Source organism: Lolium perenne, chromosome 4 (assembly GCF_019359855.2).
Source record: "Lolium perenne isolate Kyuss_39 chromosome 4, Kyuss_2.0, whole genome shotgun sequence".
Lineage (NCBI taxonomy): Eukaryota > Viridiplantae > Streptophyta > Magnoliopsida > Poales > Poaceae > Lolium > Lolium perenne.
This window is the reverse complement of record NC_067247.2, coordinates 398,361,484-398,383,526: the sequence shown is the minus strand read 5'-3', so window position 1 is coordinate 398,383,526 and position 22,043 is coordinate 398,361,484. Positions and strand designations below refer to the sequence as shown.

Below are 22,043 nucleotides of genomic sequence, written 5' to 3'. Positions count from 1 at the left end.
AAGTTCGGGCACCAAAATCGGCTCATTGCAGCTGAGGGAGCTCTCATTGTTCACTCCCTCAAGGAAGCAGAAGGCCTTGAAGCTGAACTGAAGACCGACTTGGTGAAAATCCGCGTCTTGAACACGCAGCGGGTAGATCCAGTGTAATTGTACTAGAGTCGACGGCTGTGCATCGGCTTTGTTTCTTAGCTCTAAAGTCGATGTCCGTGCATCGGCTGTATACCATGAGAAATTTTTTTACTGGCCGATTTTTCTATCGGCCCCCAATATTTCACTGCACATGTATCGCACATGTTCATCTGATTAGGTGCCCCCCGAGCCGAATCTATCAGGTAACTGCGGATATCGTCTCTGTAGTTAGCCAGGGCACTGTATTTGAACGTCGGCTCCGTTAGGACTAATGTTGACTCTCATCAGCCGACGTAAAACCGCTGCTCATTAGATCGACGTTGAACACAGGCAGAACGTGTGGTGAAGATAATTTTGGCCGATTGCTGGAATCGGCCTCCACGTTGATTGAATCGCTCAATGAAGGTTTTGCAATGTTCCTCCATAGATCTTTGGGACCGATCCCAAGGATCGGCCTTGCCACGTTTGTCCATAGGTTTGTTCTTGCTATACGGTCAGGCCGGTGGATAAGACCAGCCTAACCCCGTCCTTCGTCACGTCGATGCGCTCGCAGTCGTCCAAATTGATGCCTGAGAGTGGCTCTTGGCCTGTTGTCTCCCAAGCGTTCATGCCAGCCGTTGAAATCTCGGCTGAGTCATCTGCATGGACGACCTCTACTTCATCTCCATCCCACTGTATTACGCATTGGTGCATCGTGGATGGAATGCAACAGTTGGCATGGATCCAATCTCTTCCTAGCAGGACAGCATAGGTGCTCTTGCTATCGACAATAAAGAACGTCATAGGGATGGTTTTCCTTCCTATGGTCAGATCCACGTTCAGAACACCTTGTGCGTCAGACGCTTGGCCGTTGAAATCTCTCAATGTCACGTTGGTCTTGATCAGATCCGAGCTAGAGCGTCCCAACCGACGTAGCATGGAGTATGGCATAATGTTGACTGCCGCTCCGGTGTCGACCAGCATCTTGTTGACGGGCTGCCCATCGATATAACCTCGCAAGTACAGGGCCTTCAGATGTCTGTAACTTCTTTCTCGTGGCTTCTCAAAGATAACTGGCCGTGGGCCGCAGTCAAGTTGTGCCACAGGTGCTTCGTCTAATCCTGGAGCACTAAACTCCGTCGGAAGGATGAACACCATGTTTGTGCCAGCCGATGTTTCATCATCGGCTTTCTTTTGTCTGGGGCGCCACTCTTTCCTTTGTGGCCGACATTCTTCGTCCAGGATTCGCTGAATTTTAGCGGCCAGATCAGGCCGCGCCTTCCTCAACGTGTGCAGGTATAACCTTTCGGCTTCCTCCAAACCACGTAGTCGCTGAACCCTACGCTTTTGGGAACGGCTGAGTCCATCAGGGCACCACCTTGGCCGGTGGTACTTATCTTCTTCTTCTTCTTCATCGTCTTCCAATTCCTCGAGATCTTCCACCCGAGAGGACTCAGCGTGCTTGTTCCGAGGCGGGAGAGGCCCTAGACGTTTGAACACGGACACGTTAGCTGCATCCTTCCTCTTATGTCTACATTCTGGGCAGTTGCCGATTGTAGGCAATCGGCTCATTCCTGAATCCCAGCAGTGTCTGAAGAAGGGACAGTCCCAGTGCCTATCCTCGTCGTCTCGCTCTCTTGACTTTTCCTTGGCCTGGCGCTCATATCTCTCCTCGTCGCGATCATGCCGACGATGTCTCCTGGCGTCCCCAGCCAGACGATCTCTTTCACCATCGTCGTTGGGTCGTCGGCGTTGGTCATATTGACTCACATACTTGTTGAGGAGGTGATCAGAGAGAGGTCGCTGATATCTCACATTCCTCACTTCTCCCTCTGTGATGTAGCGCTTGCCATCGTGACGGAGCCGATCATGTGAAACGGCTTCCTCTGTGTCCTTGCTACGAGAGCAGCTGCCCTCGTCTCCGTCCTTACCAGAGTGTTGTCCAGGTCCTACCATGTTGATATTGAACGAGAATCCTGGCTGGCACCCTCCAGGGTAAGTGCACTCCACCATGTTAACGGCGGGGAAAGGGTGTGTGTCGACTTTCATGGCGTACTGGCTGAAAATTAGACGCCCTTGTTCTATCGCCATTTGGACTTGCTGCCGCCACACCCTGCAGTCGTTGGTGGCATGGGTGAACGTGTTATGCCACTTGCAGTATGGCTTTCCATTCAGCTCATGCGCCGTGGGGATCTTGTGGCCTTCGGGTACCTTTAGCTGCTTCTCCTTAAGTAAGAGGTCGAAAATCTGCTCAGCTTTGGTAACATCGAAGTCAAACCCTCTGGGAGGACCTTGTGGCTTAACCCACTTGCAGGACACGGGGCTTGCCCCCCGAGTCCATTCAGCCACTGCTACCTCTTGATCTCCCGCAGAGCCTTCGTCTTCATATGCCTCAACCAGGACCACCGCACGCTTGAATTTATCCTGGTATACATCTGGGTGGCGCTGTTCATATACTGCAGCTTCTGCACCATGTGCGCCAGTGAAGGGTAGTCTGCTTGGGAGGCCACGTCTTTGATCGGTGATGCGAGACCCACCACCGCCAACTCGACTGCTTCTTTTTCATTCACACGAGCCGAATAGCATCGGTTCCTAACGGTCCTGAAGCGCTGGACGTATTCTGCCACTGTTTCTCCGCGCTTCTGACGTACTTGTGCTAAATCAGCAATGCCAGCCTCGGAAGCCTCTGAGTGATACTGCATGTGGAACTGCTCTTCCAACTGCTTCCAAGTCCGGATTGAGTCTGGTGGCAGCGATATGTACCACCCGAAAACCGATCCTGTGAGGGACTGTGCGAAGAACCTCACACGCAGCTCATCTGATGCTGAGATCGTGCCCAGCTGTGCCAAATATCGGCTCACATGCTCGAGGGAGCTGGAACCATCTGATCCATTAAACTTGGAGAAATCAGGGAGCCGATATTTGGGTGGTAGCGGGATCAACTCGTACTCGTTGGGGTACGGCTTGGAATAGCCGATTGTCCTCCTTTTCGGCACCATGCCGAACTGGTCTCTCAGGATGGTACTGATCTGATCCGCGGTGCCGGGCTGCAGAGTCGAACTACAAGATTCGCCGGAGTGGCATACTTAGCCAGCCATGCTTACTTTTCCAGCTCTGAGCCAACTGCAGGAGCTGAGCTCTGGAGGTTTGTCGGAATGGCATACTTAGCTAGCCACGTCTGCTTCTCAAGATCTGTTCCCGAGGTTCCTCCTGTTGTTCCAGAAGTCCCTGCTGTTGCAGTCTGGTTTGTGAGTGCCCAGCATCGCAGCCTCGGCACATATGTGCACGTGTATCCGTGAGGGATCTCCTTAGGCGCCTCATGCAAGAACTGGTTGTCACTAGGGTCACCACCGATCTTGTAGACGACGTATGCCGGTGAATTCGGCACTTCTGGTGCTGCCAACGCGAATGGCAGCGGTGGACGGGACTGGAGTGGCATTTCTCCTTGGTAAGTCCCGAGAGCTGGTCCTGACGGAGAGTACTGATGCCTCATGATTTCCTGGATCACCCGAAGAGCGACACGCTCCAAAGTGTTCACCAGGCTCTCAGAATAGCGGTGCAGCGAGTGAGCTACCATGAAGTTAATCTCCTGACGCAGGGACCTGGTGCGTTCTTCTCGACGAGCGTACAGGTCCACTCCATCGAGGGCGCCTTCAGGTGAGAACCCTTTCCACCTGATGCCATGTGAGCGGGTTCTGTGAAAAGAGCCGATGAGGTCGGCTTCGAGGATTGCTTTGACCTCGTCATACTTCTTCTTGAGCTCCTCGGTCAGATCCTCGTACATGACTGGGGTGCCTTCCGCCATCTCAAATACCACTGCAATGGATTGCACATCCAATAAAAGAGCAAGGGATTCCCAATAGAAATATTGCCAATGTTTATAATCTGAATAAAAAAACAACCATAGCACAAATTAAAGTTAAAGTAATCTCATTTTTTCAGCTTAATAATTTCATATGCAGTTAAAGAAAGATCATCTAACGCAGAAGCTAATACATGGATGACATATATAATAACTACATGGTTAATTGCCTACGAACTGACTTTACATACGAATTTATTTTATGTGGTCGAGTTATATAGGTCACATTGAAAGGAAGATATGAAATAAAAAGTCCAATTATGGGAAATGGTAAGATTTTCTCCCCTAGTTAATAGGCCCTGATCTACGTCCAACCTGGCTATTATATGATAAAACTAATGAACATTAACAGGAAAATGGAAGGGTGGCCCTGAACCTACATCCAACCTGTCCATTATATGATAAAATAATTCTTCAAATGATACGATATTGTTGCGGTCAGAAATCCACCGGCGAGCAGCGACGGGCAACACAGTAGAGCCGGGAGGCTCCCAGGACTGCGGCTGGCCCTGGTCCCTCCGAGCGACGGCCCGCAAAGACTCGGCACGCACGTCCGATGCTGGTGCAAGGGCGTGCCACCTTACCTATACCTGGTCAGGAAGGTGATGGATGTGCCTCGCTTAGTTTCCTGCATGGCATACACGTAAACATTAAATACGAGCCTCGATCGGCTCTCAGGTTGTCATGTGAATCGGCTCAAAGAGCCGATCCACCCATGATCCGTACGAGGTGTACGAATATATGGTGGTCCTGCTTGATCGAAATAAAGCTAAAACGACCTACTACGATTTAGGGTTTTCACCACATAATCGGAACATCCTACTCGTGATTGAGCCTGGCGGCCATGCACGGTGATCGTAAACCGACCCTAGACAAGGACTAAAAACCAACACGAGGTTGATCCCCGGAACATCCTGTCTAGGGCTAGCAAACTACACCCTACGAGCCACTGGATCCTTCAACCCGTTTGTAAGGCCTAACTATGCAGATATTAAACTAATCCTTGGAGAACAAGGAACAATCATAACGGATCGGATCTACTAAATAATGATCAAGCGGGGTGCCGCCCTTACACCTAAGATAGGTGTAAGGGCGGCTAGACGTCTCAGGGTTGCACGACGACAGCATATGATACGATGAACAATGCTAACCCTAACACGTCTAAGATAACTACGTTGCTCGCCATCAAAAAGGCTTCAGCACGAGCAACGCATGAACAGCGAATAAACATGTACTGCCTAGATCGCAAGGCAGCATGATGCTTACCCGGAAGAAACCCTCGAGACAAGGGAGTTGGCGATGCGCCTAGATTGGTTTGTGGTGAACGTGATTGTTGTTTATTTAATAAACCCTAGATACATATTTATAGTCCGTAGACTTTCTAACGTGGGAATAATCCCAACCGGGCACGAGCCAAACTCTATCTAATCGATACGTATCCTACTATATTACAGATACACGGGCGAACTAGCCCAAACTTTGCATATAAGGCCGATTCATGTATTCCTTCCATGTATATTCTTCAAGCCCATCTTGATCGCGGCCCACCTCTGACTTGGTCAAATTCTGGTGATAACAGATACAAAACTTTTTTTTGCTGAATCTGTTTATTTGAAAATCAGTTCGATTTTTAAAAGAGAAATAGCAACAGATTAGTGAGGAAATTAGTGAACAAATTAGTGAGGAAATAAAAACAGACGGCTTGGATGCGTCCTAAGAGAGACTATCCTCGGGTCATGCTTGGATTAGTCGTTACTTTCAGATCAGCCAGTTCAAAAACATAATATGAGGCATTGGTCCCGGGACCAATAGGGAGTATTGGTCCGGTTCATCATGAAAACCCTTTAGTCCCGGTTCGTTTGGACCCTTTAGTCCCGGTTGGTAATACAAACCGGGACTAAAGGGTGGTCTATGAGGCAAAACCCTTTAGTCCCGGTTCGTATTACCAACCGGGACTAAAGGTCTACCTTTTAGTCCCGGTTCGTATTACGAACCGGGACTAAAGGGTTTTTTGCCTCCCCATGCACCTCCACACCACCCCCCTCGTGGATCGCCTTTTTTAACACTGTAAAATAGAAAAGAAAATGATACAAAATTCAAAAAATAAAATGTTTTCGAATTCTTGTATGTTATGCAACCTACTATTAGGGAAAATTAACAAATTTGAATTTTCCCTTATTTCGCAAAAATGTTTTGAAAAATGGTAAAACCGCAATAACTTTTGCGTACGACGTCGAAAAAAAACGTATAATATATCAAAAAAATCCTGGGAAAAAGTTACATCCGAATTCACCAGGGTTTACCCGGTTAGCAATTTTTAGATTCTCAAAATTCCAAATGAAAATATGAAAGCAGGAAGATTTTAATTTATGCCAGAAATTCGGAATTTTATTTTTTAAATTTTTTTAAAATAATAATTACATCATACATAAAGATTACTATTACTTAACCATAAAGTTAGCCAATTTTTTAGATTTTCAAAATTTCAAGTTTGGCAAAAAAATATTAAAAAATAATAAATTAAAAAAACAATTATAATACAAATTTAAAAAATTATAATTATAATACCATTACCACAACATGTACGTTATTAGTTTTTGTTTATTAAAATAATTATTTGGAATTCGAATAATAAATAAGTGTGACATCGACCAGCATGTTAATAGGATTGATATGATACTAGTATCACAACATGCGCGCGAAGCACTTGGAAGCGGGATGGGAAAGGAACTTGGAAGTTAAGCGTGCTAGTGCTGGAGTAGTGGGAGGATGGGTGACCGAGCGGGAAGTTGGACCACGAGTAAGTAATTTGACTAGAGATTAAGGGTAGTTAGAGATTAAGTGGAGTTAGAAACTAAACTAGTTAAATAACTGAAATACTAGAAATTCTGAAAAAATAGGAAAAAAAGAGGAGTGAAAAATAATTGGGAACCAAATAGATAAAAAAAATAACGAAATAACCTTTAGTCCCGGTTTGTAAGGAAAGAGGCCTCTCATGTAAGATAAGATTCCATTCCTTCCTATCGAAAGGCTCCGGTAGTAGAGCTCAATTCGGAATGTTGATATAAAAAAGGGCAGATACAGAGAGTTAAGGAACAGATGTGGGCGCTCGTCCACCAAGCGCTTCTTCTTTGGCCATTTGGCCATGTGCTGCTCCTGTGCCCCATTTTGAAGCTGGAGAAAGCAAGTCAGCTGGCAACAAATGAGGGTGACTCCGTGCGACAGCCTTGAAGGCATCTTTGCCCTGGCTATCTCCGTGCGGGTGATTACTTTTCTGGCTTATTTTTACCAAGAAGTCAACACAACCCTATTGACCCCAGCTGCTCCAAGTGTTGCTTTTGGGTGTTACACCAAATGATGCAGTCAAAACAGCCAAAACCACACCTGTGACCCAAGTTAATTCCCGAGGTTTTTTAAATCCACCTGTGAGATACACACGAAATACATGCAGGATCATCATTAGAACCATCATACTTGCTGACAGTTGTTGTTTCATTGAATTTGCTTCATTAATAGGCTCACGATTCGACTTTGATCGTTATGGATTGGTACCAAGATCAAGTCCTAGGCAAGCGGACCTAATTTTAACAGCCGGGACGGTAACAATGAAAATGGCTCCCTCCTTAGTGAGGTTATACGAGCAAATGCCTGAACCAAAATACGTCATTGCTATAAAAAAATGGAATTTCATCAAAATCTTGTATTTTTTTACAATTTTGGTTAAGTGAGGGATCAAATATGTAGTCAACTTTATTTGATGGTAGTTTGGAGGATTAGAAATATGACTATTGCTTTCCAATTAGCTGTTTTTACATTAATTGCGACTGTAGTCCCGGTTTGTTTTACAACCGGGACTAAAGGAGGACCTTTAGTCCCGCCTAATTGGTCCCGGTTTGTAAACCGGGACTAAAGGCCCAAATGAACCGGGTCTATAGCCCCGTTTTCCACTAGTGGAGGAGCCGATATAATCAGGACATGGACGCCTCGTTCCAATCCAGAGCTGCTACGCGTGCGTTTTCCTCCGAACCCTACATCCCCAATTCACAGCCCAACGAAGCGGCGCCTCCCACCCTTTGCCCAGCAGCGCGGAATCTGTCGGGACGAACTGATCAATGTAAGTGTGCTCTGCTTTCTCTCTCTCTCTCTCTCCTTTTAGGGTTATTTATTTCTTCACGCTGATTGGTAGCTGCTCAGAACATACACTTCGTGGTTGATCTGTAATCGGAGGTTCCAATTGACTTTTCGATTGATGAGTACCACTGCATTAGGATTTTGTCATCCGTAGAAAGACCTGATTGGTGATGAACTGATGAAGCTTTAGTTTGTAAGAAGCTCTGTTCGACTGTTATTTGATGCTATTATCATCTTGCACAAAGCCTCACATTCATGTAGTCCTCCCTCCCTCCTTCTCCAAAGGATGCCCTAAATTTCAATCCCCCAAAAGTCCAGATAGTTGTGGTCTTCCTGTTTCATCTTTCTGCCCTTAATGAGTCTTATACACCTGCACAATCCAATGACACTGACCAATAATGAGGATTACAACTCCATGAGTTGAACCAATTCTCTAGTGTATAATCACTGCAAGTTCACCGGCAGTTCACTCCACCTTTGCCATGTTTGGATCTTGTCTGTTGCCTACTTGGTTCTAGTCATATACAAGCAGCTTCTTCGGTGAGGATAATTTGAACACTTGCTAATTTTGGCATACTACACGGGGATTTATTTGCATACAACTGGGTCCATTTTATATTGGTTTGGGCACATTCATTCGACCAATGAAAAAACACTTACTGTGTGATAGTATTTCTGGAGAATGTGGTAAGAAAACAAGAAACAATGATTTTTTGTTCGTTCAACTAAAAAAAACAAGACTCTTGGTTTCTGGTTGACGTTGGATAGTTACCACCAAAATACTGCTTTGAGCACTGACCACTGATAATATAATGGTTTTTATATCCTTAGTTGCTCTACTGATCATTTGCATTGATGCTTTCAGCTTAAGGATCGGAAAGATGCAGAAAGCAAAAGGGTGAGTGATCCCACAAAAAGCTTGAGAAAGGAGCAAAGCGCTACAAAAAAAAGAATAAATGTGGGAGCGGTCGCAAAAGAGGCAGGAAAGGACACCTGTTTATAATGGAAGAGAGTGAGTCGATGATTTCATGTTTGCTGGCTCTTTCTTTTCTTGCACATATTTTCTCTAACAGAGCACTCACTGTTCTTGTGTATCTTGTTCTTTAATTAGGTATCAGGCTTCGGGAGGAGATGAATGCTACTTGTTATAAACAATTTGGCAACTCATTGCCTGATCGAGATGTTTCCAACACTAAGTTTGAAGAACAACAGTTTGGTAGTGTGTACGAATGTGGTCAAGAACACTGGTGCCAACTCTGTAAAGAAGTAACTTCACGTTTGTCTGACAGAGTTGACTCGCTTGCTTTGTTCGATGGTAATTATGTTGTTATATGCAATATGCTTGTAAATATCCAAATTTGTATTGATTCTCCACTAGTTAATTAAAAGAAAAAGCATGATCTTGTGCAGGCGATGAGATGTTATTTGCATGCACGGGCATAGTTCTGCCACGCGGGACATCAAGACTGGGTCTAGCAAGATTCCTGACTTCATCGAGTTTGGTTACAGTCTTTAATCACAAGAGAAACAAGGATGATAAACTTTGGGTTGGTGCTGCTAATAATTGTCTTACCATCTTGTTTGTTTATTGAAGCTAACCATGCTCACTCCTTGTTGATGTGCTACTTCTATATCACTACAGGTTGCAGTGCGCCTTCTAACAAAAAAATTATACTTGGGATCTTAGGACTATATGATAAATACATCGCCATAGTTACTTGCCCAGGCTTCCAGCTTGTCAGTCCTTTAAATATGTATCAGGAGACTGATCTGGCTGATGATCCGATGATGGTAGCTGCCAGACGTGCCTACGAATCATGCAGTTTGATGGGCACGATTGGAGGGCTGACTGATGCTCCTATAGGTGTTGATTATGAAGATCTCTCGGCCTCAACCTGTCAGATCACAGAGGTAGCTGTTTCTTTTTTTTCTTTTTGGATGGAGAATTTAAAAAAGATAGTTGCATTATGATTTCGGTGTCATTCTGTGTACCTGTTCACTTTGTTTTAGGCGGGACTTGGAGGGCCACTTGTTGATCTTACTGGAAAGTTTGTTGGGGTGAACATTTGTTTTGATAGTGACACGGGAAAGCCTTTGTTTCTACCATGGATGTTACTTCGCCAACGCTTGGAGCAATGTGAGGTACTCATGTATGTCTTCTTTGCTTCTGGTATTATGAACTATATTTTCCCAGTTAGCTTATCTAAATTTGGTCCAAGCCACCCGCCATCCTATCCTGTTCCATTTCACCCTTGTAAGTTATTCCATTTTTGGGCACTAACAGCAATGGTGCCATAGAAGTTAAGTTTTCACACATCTCTTTAGCACTTCAGAAGAAAAATGATAAAAAAACAATGCTGCTCCACATGCCCTCCAGGGCAATACCAACTGCCCTTGTAAATTTTAGCAATTGTCCTACAGTTCTACTACAATGAAAAGGCCCAAATAACCTTTTGGGAAGTACTGCCAGCTTATGATTTTCAGACTCTCAAGGTGACTAGCAAGTAGTAACGAGTCAAGATTTTAGGATTATCTAATCGTTTACATTCGACAAAAGTGAAAAAAGCACATCTGCCAATATAGATCAGAAGGTCAGAACTCTGAACTCCCAATCCACTGCTGATCCTGTATACAAGAAATTCGCAAGTCACAGATATTGGGCAAACACGTTTTATTTTGGGAATACTTTCTGATTATATCTTTTCCTGTTTTCGTACACAAGCACAGATTTTTTTGAATCTAAAAAACTATCATCTTTGTCCAGTAACAAATCTGTAATTGTTATTAGAATTGCTAATCAGAATTTTAAAAATAGAAAATATTCTTAATCTAGCAAGCTCAGGTTGAAATTCTGACAACAATAAATCAGTTTTGTTAAATCTAAGTTTGAACTCTACAAAACAACTTGGGAGATCTGTTGCACAGATATGGTACCAAATCCATGTTTTTTTTTGAGTATTCACCGGGAGGAGAAGAAAGCTCCCACCTGAATAAGTTTTCATTTCATCGAAAGATAGGCTGAAAAACCCCGAGTTTGAGCAGCAACATACAGGGGGAGGGAGACATCACTCAACGCACGGGAGTGAGCTCAATACAACAGTATAGCAGCAGGTAGAGGGGTCATGGTCGAGCGGGGAGGAGATAGGTAAGCCACAGGTCCACATCCGATTGGTGCTCCGGCGGGAGGAGGTCACCTGGCTGTGATGGCATCATCCCAGAGGCAACATAGAAGTCAGACATGGAGAGAGAGAGAGGGGGGCACGAGGACCAACCCAGAGGCAACCAGGTACCTAATAATTTTCGCCATTCTGCCCGCAAATGGTCTCATTGGGCAATTCTTGAAGAGTCTCATGCACGCTCTTCCATTTTCGGCTTCGGAACTTTGGCGCCAGTCCACGCCGGTCTTCTGCTGGGCACCGGTCACCAGGAAGAAGCTCACCGACCGAGGAGCAAGTTCGGGGCCAAGATCATGGACGCCGACGCGAAATACTAGACATGGCTGGGCACCTTCGACACCGCCGAGGCCACGGCCAGAGCATACGACGCCGCCGCCGTCAGGATGCACCGCGTGTCGGCCACAACCAACTTCAAGCAGCCCGTGTGGTTGCTGATGAGCGCGTCTCGGCCACGCCGTCCGGCCATGACACCCGCACCAGGTTCTGCTACGTGTGCCGGCAATCTAGGGGCAAGTTCGGGGTGAGGATCGACATAATTTTCAAAAACAAACGGTGACAAGGCTAGACACCTGGCCTGCTCGTTCGGCGTTGATACTCACATAAGGCGCAATAATGGAACGGAACCGCCAGCCGCAGTCCTCACCCGACTGAATAAATGCACAACACACCCATCAAGCATGAGTTCTACTGATGCTAAGTACAACTTCTATGTACAACAAGATCGTTGCCACAGTAGTACTACTTAAACTAGCCAGTCAGTGATACTTCATTACATAAATCCAGGAGACACTAAAAGTCTGGTGAAATATACTACACTAAAATTCTAGTTGCTCTTCCCAAATTCCAATGCCCCACCAACAAATATAGCAAAAACCCCGAAAGGAACCATAGAAACAGGCTAAATCACCCCATTCCTCTTCCTTTTGCCTCATTCTCCAGCATCTGAAATTTTGCATTATTCACTTGTTGCTCAATACCCGTCTCACATCTCTCTTCATCTAGATTTTTGCTGAGCCTCTTGATTTTCTCAATCAGATCGCTGATTTGCACATTGGTTCACATTGCTCTCCACTTTCTTCCTGTGAAGATCTTCAATTATATGAAGAAGATAAAATGGGACGCTCAGTCAGAAACTCCCCATATGTATGCAGCAACTTGAAGAACTTGCATATCTTTTTCTATGGTACATGTAAAACAAACATCAGATAATGTGACATTTATTTCACAATATAAAAAGCATAAATTCAAAATAGAGGAAGTCAATCTTAATGTTAAGGTCCACAATATTATAATTCTCACAAATCACATAATGTGCCTTCGGGTTAGCCGGTGTCCCTGATACGCCCAAGCTAACCTTCGGGTGGTTTGGGCAGTCTGGGCAGCCGATCAGCGGAAGAGTAGCTAGTTGATTAGTAGAAATGTCATCCACTGTAAGCAACACCTTCACTGAAGAGGAGCACGAGCCCTGCGACGTCCTGACTGGTGATTTTCCTCCTCACAACACTTCGATTGGAAATCTAAAAAAGTGGCACAACTCACAACATGTCACAAGAAGTTGGTATAGAGCAAATACCTGGTGGTACTGTCCAAGTCATTGTGCTGCTAACCAACCAAGTCATGTTCAATTAACAAACTACACATGCATCTCACTGCAAACTAATTTTGATTAGTGCAAAAAATTATTCAGCAGACAAGCACTTTACTATTGTCCCAATATATTAGCAAAAGCAAAGATAGGAGTGATGACGAGGAGGAGGTGGAATACTAAGTAATATACCCAAGTAGCACACCCATGAACAAGTAGGCAAACATAAGTTCTAGGTATGGACTTTACATCACCCAGCCATTGGAGATTTCTACAACCTGAAACTACATAACTGAACAGACACCATTGAAGAAAAATGAGCTCAAGTAGTATTAATCTAAAAAAAACAACAACTATGCTGTCTAGGGTAGTGGCGTATTGGGTGCAGTTCATTTGCTTGCTAAATTGCAAATATATACACACTTGCTGCCAAGAAAAATAGCCAAGCATTTAGCTTCATCTTTTGTAATAATAACAGGTAATACATGTACCTCTTTACCTATAAGACAACCTCAGGGCACTCTCACATAGGCTAGGTCCAAATGGTACTGCGACCAAGAGACATCTGAGCTCATTCTCAAAAACTGCTCACACAAAACAAAAAGAAGTTCTAATAGTATCTTTGCACAATAAGAAACTTGGTAATGTGGTCAGATACCCTCCTCTATTAAAACCACAAACGGTGTTAACAAAAGCTAGCATGCATGGTAACTCCACTACAAGAAAACTCAAGCTTAACTTTCTACAAATATAATTTGAAATTGTCATTCTTGGTCGCATATGATGATCGTTACCTTCATAGCAGCTAGACCACCGGTTGCAGCCCCCCTACATTAAGACCATCTTTCTTGGTATTTGCATCGAAGAAACCAAAATTTGAGTGACACAAACTTAGCATGCCAATAGATACTAAATGGCATAAAAGATATCATACATATGGCTAGTTCCAAGATTGTCACGCTATATGTTGGATCCTATAAAGAACAATGGACATGCATCCCTTGCAAAGGGCAATTTCTATAGAGCTGATAGACGAACTGTTTGGAAGAGGCAAACAATGAGACCATTTTCATAACTCGGTTGCTTCATATAAACCCCACGGGATGAACTAACTTTATTCCAAGATCCAATTGGATGGTCCTGAATAGCTTCATTTTGCAACACTTCAGAAACCAAGTTACATGTATATCTAGACAACAAGCACTTCTATTTTCAGCAGTATAGTAGCAGTGCAGAACAACAAAAGGTTGCAGGAATATAATGCATCTTACCCTCACCAAATCGATGCCAACTCTGGTTGTATGTTGATCTTTCTGGGGTTTTCGTTTGTGTTTCCCAGGGAATACTAATTAGTAGACAGATTATGATGATTTTTTTCGTTAGAACTGATGTCGAGCTTGGTGGACTGCTTAGACCGAAAGATGGGCTTCAGAACATTCATGGCCACTGAGAAACGGCCAGCTGAAGAAGGAACGATAGCAACGGATCTGCAGTCTATCAGGCTTAGCAAGAAATGACTCACGTTCTACCAGCGCAAGATCCATTGAACTAGCAAGCAAACTTTCATTCAGCGCAAGATCCACAAGATCCTGCCATGAAATCCTACCACAAAATTGTCCCCTCAGATACAAGATGAGGGTAAGGGGAGGACGAGGACGAGAAGACTCACCTTTCTACCAGCCGGCGTTGGTGGCGCAGACGGGGGAGACGCCGGAGATCGTGAGCTGCGATAGGCTAGGTCTCCAGTCGGGCTCAGTGGCTGTGTCAGCGAAGAGGAAGGGCGGCGTAGACCATCTCCTCTCTTCTAGCCGGCCACCGTTGAGTCTCCACCGCCGCTCCCTTCCCTTCGATTTGCCGCCGCTGTCGCGAGAGGGAGAGGGAGAAGCTCGCTCGGGTTGGAAAATGATAAGGAAGGCAAATGATAAAAGACATGCATTAGGCACTCGTTTGGTGGCGTTGACGCTCAAAGTCTCTCCTTCGCGAGCCGGCCCAACATTGGGGCATCTCAAATTTTAGCAATATTTCTCCCCTAAATCCCGAGCGGCCCACCTATCTGCAATAGGTGAAGAGGTACATGTATTACCTGTTCTTGTCACAAAAGATGAATCTAAATGCTTGGCTATTTTTCTTGGCAGTAAGTGTGTATATATTTGCAATTTAGCAAGCAAATGAACTGCAGCTAATATGCCACTACCCTATACAACATAGTTGTTGTACTTTTTTTAGATTAATACTATGTGAGCTCATTTTTTCTTCAGTGATGTGTGTTCAGTTATGTAGTTTCAGGTTGTAGAAATCTCCAATGGGTGGGTGAGGTAAAGTCCATACCTAGAACTTATGTTTGCCTACTTGTTCATGGGTGTGCTACTTGGATATATTACTTAGTGTTCCACCTCCTTCTCATCCTCACTCCTATCTTTACTTTGCTTATATATTGGGACAATTGTAAAGTGCTCCTCTCCTGAATAAATTTTTGCCTAGTTAAAATTAGTTTGCAGTGAGATGTATGTGCAATTTGTTAATTGAACATGACTTGGTTGGTTAGCAGCACAATGACTTGGACAGGACCACCAATTATTTGTTCTATACCAATTTCTTGTGACATGTTGTCACTTGTGTCACTTTTTTAGATTTCCAATCGAAGTGATGTGAGGAGGAAAATCACCAGTCAGGATGTCGCAGGGCTCGTGCTCCTCTTCAGTGAAGGTGTTGCTTACGGTGGATGACATTTCTACTAATCAACTGGCTACTCTTCCGCTGATCGGCTGTCCAGCCTGCCCAAACCCCCCGAAGGTTAGCTTGGGCGTATCGGGGACACCGGCTAACCCGAAGGCACATTATGTGATTTGTGAGAATTATAATATTGTGGACCCTGACATGAAGATTGACTTCCTCTATTTTGAATTTATGCTTTTTATATTGTGAAATAAATGTCAAATTATGTGATGTTTGTTTTACATGTACCGTAGAAAAAGATGTGCAAGTTCTTCAAGTGGCTGCTTACATATGGGGAGTTTCTGACCGAGCGTCACATTCCTGCCCCCTTTTATCTTCGTACAATTGAAGATCTTCATATGAAAAAAGTGGAGAGCAATGTGAACCAACAGTAGGAGCATCGCTTTCCTGTCCCCAATGTGCAAATCAGGGATCATATTGAGGAAATCAAGAGGCTCAACAAGGATCTAGATGAAGAGAGATGCAAGAGGGGTATGGAGCAACAAGTGAATAATGCAAGATTTCATATGCTGGAGAATGAGGTAAAAGGAAGAGGAATGGGGTGATTTAGCCTGTTTTTGTGGTTCCTTTCGGTTTTCCTGCTATGTTTGTTGGTGGGGCGATGGAATTTGGGAAGAGCAAATAGACTTTTAGTGTAGTATATTTCACCAGACTTTTAGTGTCTCCTGGATTTATGTAATGAAGTGTCACCGACTGGCTAATTTAAGTAGTACTACTGTGGTAACAATTTTGTTGTACATAGCAGTTGTACATAACATGAGTTAGCATCAGTACAACTCATGCTTGATGGGTGTGTTGTGCATTTATTTAGTCGGGTGAGGAATGCGGCTGGGGTTGCAGAGCTCGGCTGGCGGTTCCGTTCCATTATTGCGCCTTATGTGAGTACCAATGCCGGACGAGCAGGCCAGGTGTCTAGCCTTGCCACCGTTTGTTTTTGAAAGTTATGTCGTTAACCCCCCCTCCCCGCCGCTCACACTGCCTCCCTTCCTTTCACCAGCACCTGCAAAAAAGCTCAAACACATCAATCTTTGTAGCAGGCCGCCCTTGCCTTGGAGGTCCTCACCCCGAACTTGCAGCTAGATTACTGGCACACGTCGCAGAACCTAGTGCGGGCGTCCTGGCCGGACGGCGTGGCCGAGATGCGGTCGTCAACAACCACGGGCTGCTTGAAGTTGGTTGTGGCCGACGCACGGTGCATCCTGACGGCGGCGGCGTCGTATGTTCTGGCCGTGGCCTCAGCGGTGTCGAAGGTGCCCAACCATTTCTGGTGTTTCGCGTCGGCGTCCATGACCTTGGCCCCGCACTTGCTCATCGCTCGGTGAGCTTCTTCCCAGTGACCGGCGCCCAGCAGAAGACCGGCGTGGATTGGCGCCAAAGTGCCGAAGCCGAAAATGGGGCCAAGGCCGCTGACTAGATTGCCTGCACACGTCACGGAACCTGGTGCAGGCAATCCTGGCCCAGACGTGGTCGTCAACCGCCACAGGCTGCTTGAAGTTGGTTCTGGCCGACGCGCGGTGCATCCTGATGGCGGCGGTGGCGTACGCTCTGGCCGTGGCCTCTGCGGTGTCGAAGGGTGCCCAGCCATGTCTGGTGTTTCGCGTCGGCGTCCATGATCTTGGCCCCGAACTTGCTGCTCGGTCGGTGAGTTTCTTCCCATTGACCGGCACCCAGCAGAAGACCGGCGTGGACTGGCGCCGAAGTACCGAAGCCAAAAATGGGGCCAAGGCCGCTGACGTGAAGACGAATGCCGCTCTGGCCGTGGCCTCGGCAATGTCGAAGTGCTCAACCATGTATGGTGTTTCATGTCGGCGTTTTGTACAAAAACTGGTTGGTTATCTAGTTCAAGGTTTTTTGGTCCCATTTTAGCCCCTCCACCTTTTGGCGTCTCTTCAACAGACTCTCTAGCTTTCTTCTTTGTGGATTTCTTCTTTGTGGCTTTCCCTGTCTCTCCCTCTGCTTGCACCACATTTCCACCTTTTGCAACAATTTTATTGGAGCCTTTTCTTTTGAAGCAGATCTGCAGGCTCACCATTTCCACAAACTTTTGAGGAAGATTTTCTTTATTATTCTTGTGGAACAGAAGTTGCAGCAGTTTTGCTTCCTTATGTCCCTGAGCCACTTCCTGCACATTGAAATGAAAAGAACATCAGACAACTTTTTCACGTGTTCTTAATAATAAGATAAGAGTGGTTGGGAAATACGGGAGATGTTGGGAACTGGCATGTCGAAGCCTTGCTCCAAATAGGTTGTCAACACCCGGGTTTTTTAAGTCCAGATGCCTATTATGCTATACCTCGTAATCCCAGGAATATTGTTTTTGCGAGACATAATAGATTGATATCACAACACATCATTCATTACATAACATAATCGTCTTACAACAAAGGATCACATGATCTAGTCTTAATACAACCTAGAGGATCTAGAGATCCTATTACAAAACACATAGCGGAAGCGAAGTAGCGGTTGCGGTCCATCTGTTTCACAGGCAACTGTTGACGTCAGAAGGAATCCTAGTTGTCGTAGACGTCCTGTTGTCCTTCACCTTGGTACTGGGGCTCATCTTCAAAGTCTGGCCATTTGAATAGCCAGGGACAAAGCCATGAGTACTTTAAAGTACTCGCAAACTAATACTAATATAAGTACTATCAACTAAGGTAAGTGGTGCTAAGCTCTAAGTTCATTTGCATAAAACCAGTTTTATTTCATAAGCATTTAGTAAACAAGACTCTTCATTTTCCTAACTTAACTCAAGTGGGAATATTAGTGTCATTCCCACAACTCAGTTGTGATTCAAAGTCAAAGTCACCTTTCAAACTCAAGTCACAAGTCACCATTCATATTTTGGAAAAAATTCTGATGACGGAACAGTATGGCCTTTCCAACTGTCCATAACCGCGGACGCGGCTATTCAAATAGGTTTACACTCTGCAGAGGTCATACACTTGTGCCACAACAATTGCAATAGTCCGTCAGGGGTAACTGGCCCTGATTTATCGCACTCAATGCGTGAACTACCAATCCTAACCTTTCATTTACATATCCTAGTATAGGCACCTCTCCCCATGAGCTTGGCCTCCCGGTGTAGACCAACCGTCAACCCGGGAACTGCACAGGGCTTGGGTCGTACATTCACCTCATTTCACGTCATTTCACTTTCAACGGAGGCAGTCTCGGCATAACCCCTATGACGTTTCTTCAGAGGGAACCCATACTAAAATACATAAGTTTCCAGCTAAGCCTTACCCAGATTCAGGCATTGTGGGGATACTCAAGAATTGGAATGGTATCGCATCCGAACCCAACCATCAGTTTTTGGTAAGTTTCACCAAGTCATTCACAACTCATATTCACCTTCAAAATCTTTCAATAGAATGACTCATCATTCCAAGATTTTCAAAGTCATTGGTTTTCACAAGTTCCCATCTAGAGTAGACCATTTTAGTTTAGCACTAGCAACTAGTCATGATGGGTGTTAACTAGCTTATATCATTCTAGGCTAAGTGTGATGCTCTTGTACTACTCCATAACTAAACCAAGTGAATCATGAATCAAAAATAAACTTTGATAAACCAAAGCCAAAACTTGTAATGTAAAAACTTGGGATAGGATCATTAAACATGAAGTAAAAGGTAATGGTGCCTTGCTCTTGTCGAGCTTTGCACTTGGGTAACTTGCAAGAATATTAGCTTGCAACAAAATAGCTTGCATTAGTCTAGCTTGCCTTGATTGGTGAGGTGATCAAAGTTCTCTTCTTCTTCCTCTTGGTAGAATACCTCCTCCTCTTGATAGTCTCCGGTACTAACGTCTAGAAACTAAATAACTATGTGATTTAAGATCTTCAAGTGAGCCAATATGAGACCATGCAACAAGGGTCATCACATTGCTTCATACTACTTGGAAAGATTATTTAAATGAGGTGCTACACCTCATAGGTTTGAAATCCAAAATTTGAAATGGTTTAAATGAGCTAGTATTGACTACATAGTCAATTTTTGATTCTAGCCCATGATCATACACAGTACCCATATCATATTTTTGCATAATCAATTAGCATTTTTTAAATGTGAATTATGAGAGGTGGAATCATCTCAAAATTCATTATGGTTGATTTTCTAAATTTATTTGAATTCTGAAAACTCTCTGACTTGTTATTTTTGCTATTCAAATTCTACAACTGATCTTGATTTGAATCCAGTGTGGTTGGATGGAGCATTTCATGGGCTTTCCATCCATATAAAATTTGTCAAATTTGGTGCAGTGAATTTGAAATGATTTGAATTTGAATAAAGCATCTGCCAGCAACATTGACTGAAATAGATTTATTCGAATTCAAAATTTGGGCCTAGGCAGGAAATCTTAACAGGCCAGAGGGAGAGAGAGAAGCAGGCCGGCCCACTGCGCGTCTCGCGCTCACAGGCCGCCTGACGAGTGGGGCCTACGCGTCAGTGACGTTTAAAACCCGGAGCGGTACCTGTTAACGTGAGCCGTAGGATTAGAGGATGATCCGACGGTCGATCGTCGTCGTCGTCGTCGACGAGAGGTGAGCCCTTGCACGGCGGAGGGAGGGGGTCAGCGGCGATCCTGGACTCCGGCGAGGCTGGGCGTCGGCGGCGTTCGACGTGGCGGAGGGAGGGGGTCGGCGGCGATCCTGAATGACAGAAGAAAATAGAGTGATACCATGCGCAGACTGGACGGACCAGACGAGATAAACAACCAAAACAGGTAGGATTGATTATTTCTATCTCTCTCTAGTTTTTTGTTTGTGATTGATTGTTCAACAGTCAACTTACATTGGAGACAAAATTGGATGGCAGATGGCCGGTGCCCCAGCCGTACTGGTACCATGGCGTGCTTGAGCTTCTATACCCATGAGAGGAAGGATTCTCCATTAGACGCAGTGTGAAAAGTGAGATTGTGTTCCGCGTTTGTCAACGGTAGCTGTGTGCGTTCAGTCGTGACTAAAAATTCTGTCTTTTTTTTAAAATATATTTTTGATCTATTTTTAATTCAGTCTCTCAAAACTGAAGACCGGAATATCCTTTTCAATTTTACTACCCGATAAATTACAGTACCGGAATGTGGTGGTTTGTGTAAGCACAGAAATTGTACAGTATAATGCAAAGCTGTCATTCTGACCGGAATATCCTTGTCAGTGCATAACTCATTATTAATTGGCAGGAATAAAAATCTAACTAAAATTCGCAAATAAATACTCTATGCAAAGCTTGAAGCATTGTCTACAACTTTTATTTGGAGACTGACTTAAAAAAATGTTGAAGCATTATCTACAACTTTTATTTGGAGACTGACGTATAAAATGGAATTAATCGGAGACATGTTACACTCAACATTCACCGAAGTTCACTTTGGTATGGACTTCCACAAAGATATGAACTCGCATTGCATGATTGCTCACTGCTTGCTTGCTGTCTACCCGGTCGTTTAGCTGCCGCCCCTCACTTAAAGTTTGGTCCATTTGGTTACCTAGAACAAATTGACCGAACTAAATTTGTTCTTTGAATTTTACTACCCCATCTTTGATCGTTCTCGCTCTATTGGTTTTGGTTTTGGTTCAGCAGTTTTTATGCCCATCCCTAGTCACGGTTCCATAAAGAATCATTTATGTCATCGAAACTAGACTGTGGCCACAATGTTGTCAAGATTACAACTACATGAGTTACAATTTGGAATAATTTTTCACAGATGCTGACTTGAGAAGATGTCTTACGTAGCAGCGTAGAACAATATTTGTATATGTAGGTGACAACTTTTTTTTTTTGACCAGAAATGATATCCCTGTCACCGTGACTTGTCACACTTCCACTAGCGCATCATCCTACGGATGCGGCAAGCTTGCCGAATGGCTGGCCTTAGTCTCGTCGCAGCAAAGGTTCAAAACTAATGACGTTTGTATTCTGCGCTGAAAAACTAAGGTGATGACTTACGAAAAAAAATTAAGCAAAAAACGCTAGAAGGAGGGCTTGAACCTCCGACCTTGTGGTTAACAGCCACACGCTCTAGCCAACTGAGCTATTCCAGCTTGTGATTGCATTTTGATATGGAACATTGATAACCATTCACCAGTCGATGGCGTTCCGGCATTCCAAACACACCAAGAAAGAGGGAAACCGGTACGCCCCCATTCTCCCCGACGCCTTCTTGTAAATCATGGGATTACAAATATTTGATTGTAATGTTTAACAAACTTTATTACGTCCAAACAAATAATTAAGTTTACATGAAAAATGAAAGATCATAGTTCATAATTAAGAAATAATATGAGACGAGAGTGACTACTCCTCATTCTCTTCATGGCATGCCAATGTCCATATGTGTTCAATTAAATCTATGTACAGACGTTTGAAAATGTGGTTGTTAGAGACCTCAACATTCATGTGCAGAAACTCCTCCCATATCCTTTTCAGGCTGCAACTGAACCAAT

General features: G+C 44.4%; 2 long non-coding RNA genes and 1 other non-coding gene across 3 annotated transcripts; 1 reads left to right on the top strand and 2 right to left on the bottom strand.

Moving 5' to 3' along the window:
• Positions 1-7,928: 7,928 nt before the first annotated feature.
• LOC127297595 (uncharacterized) lies at positions 7,929-16,313 on the top strand. The gene is made up of 7 exons (XR_007849263.1): positions 7,929-8,084; positions 8,967-9,113; positions 9,213-9,416; positions 9,512-9,648; positions 9,744-10,012; positions 10,112-10,243; positions 15,493-16,313. It is a non-coding gene; the product is annotated as an uncharacterized lncRNA (long non-coding RNA).
• On the bottom strand, positions 11,891-14,843 carry LOC127297596 (uncharacterized). Its single transcript, XR_007849264.1, has 2 exons — positions 14,532-14,843; positions 11,891-12,455 (listed from the first exon to the last, which is right to left on the bottom strand). It is a non-coding gene; the product is annotated as an uncharacterized lncRNA (long non-coding RNA).
• Positions 16,314-21,567: 5,254 nt separating the features above from the next.
• On the bottom strand, positions 21,568-21,641 carry TRNAN-GUU (transfer RNA asparagine (anticodon GUU)). Its single transcript has one exon. It is a non-coding gene; the product is annotated as a tRNA-Asn (tRNA).
• Positions 21,642-22,043: the final 402 nt, after the last annotated feature.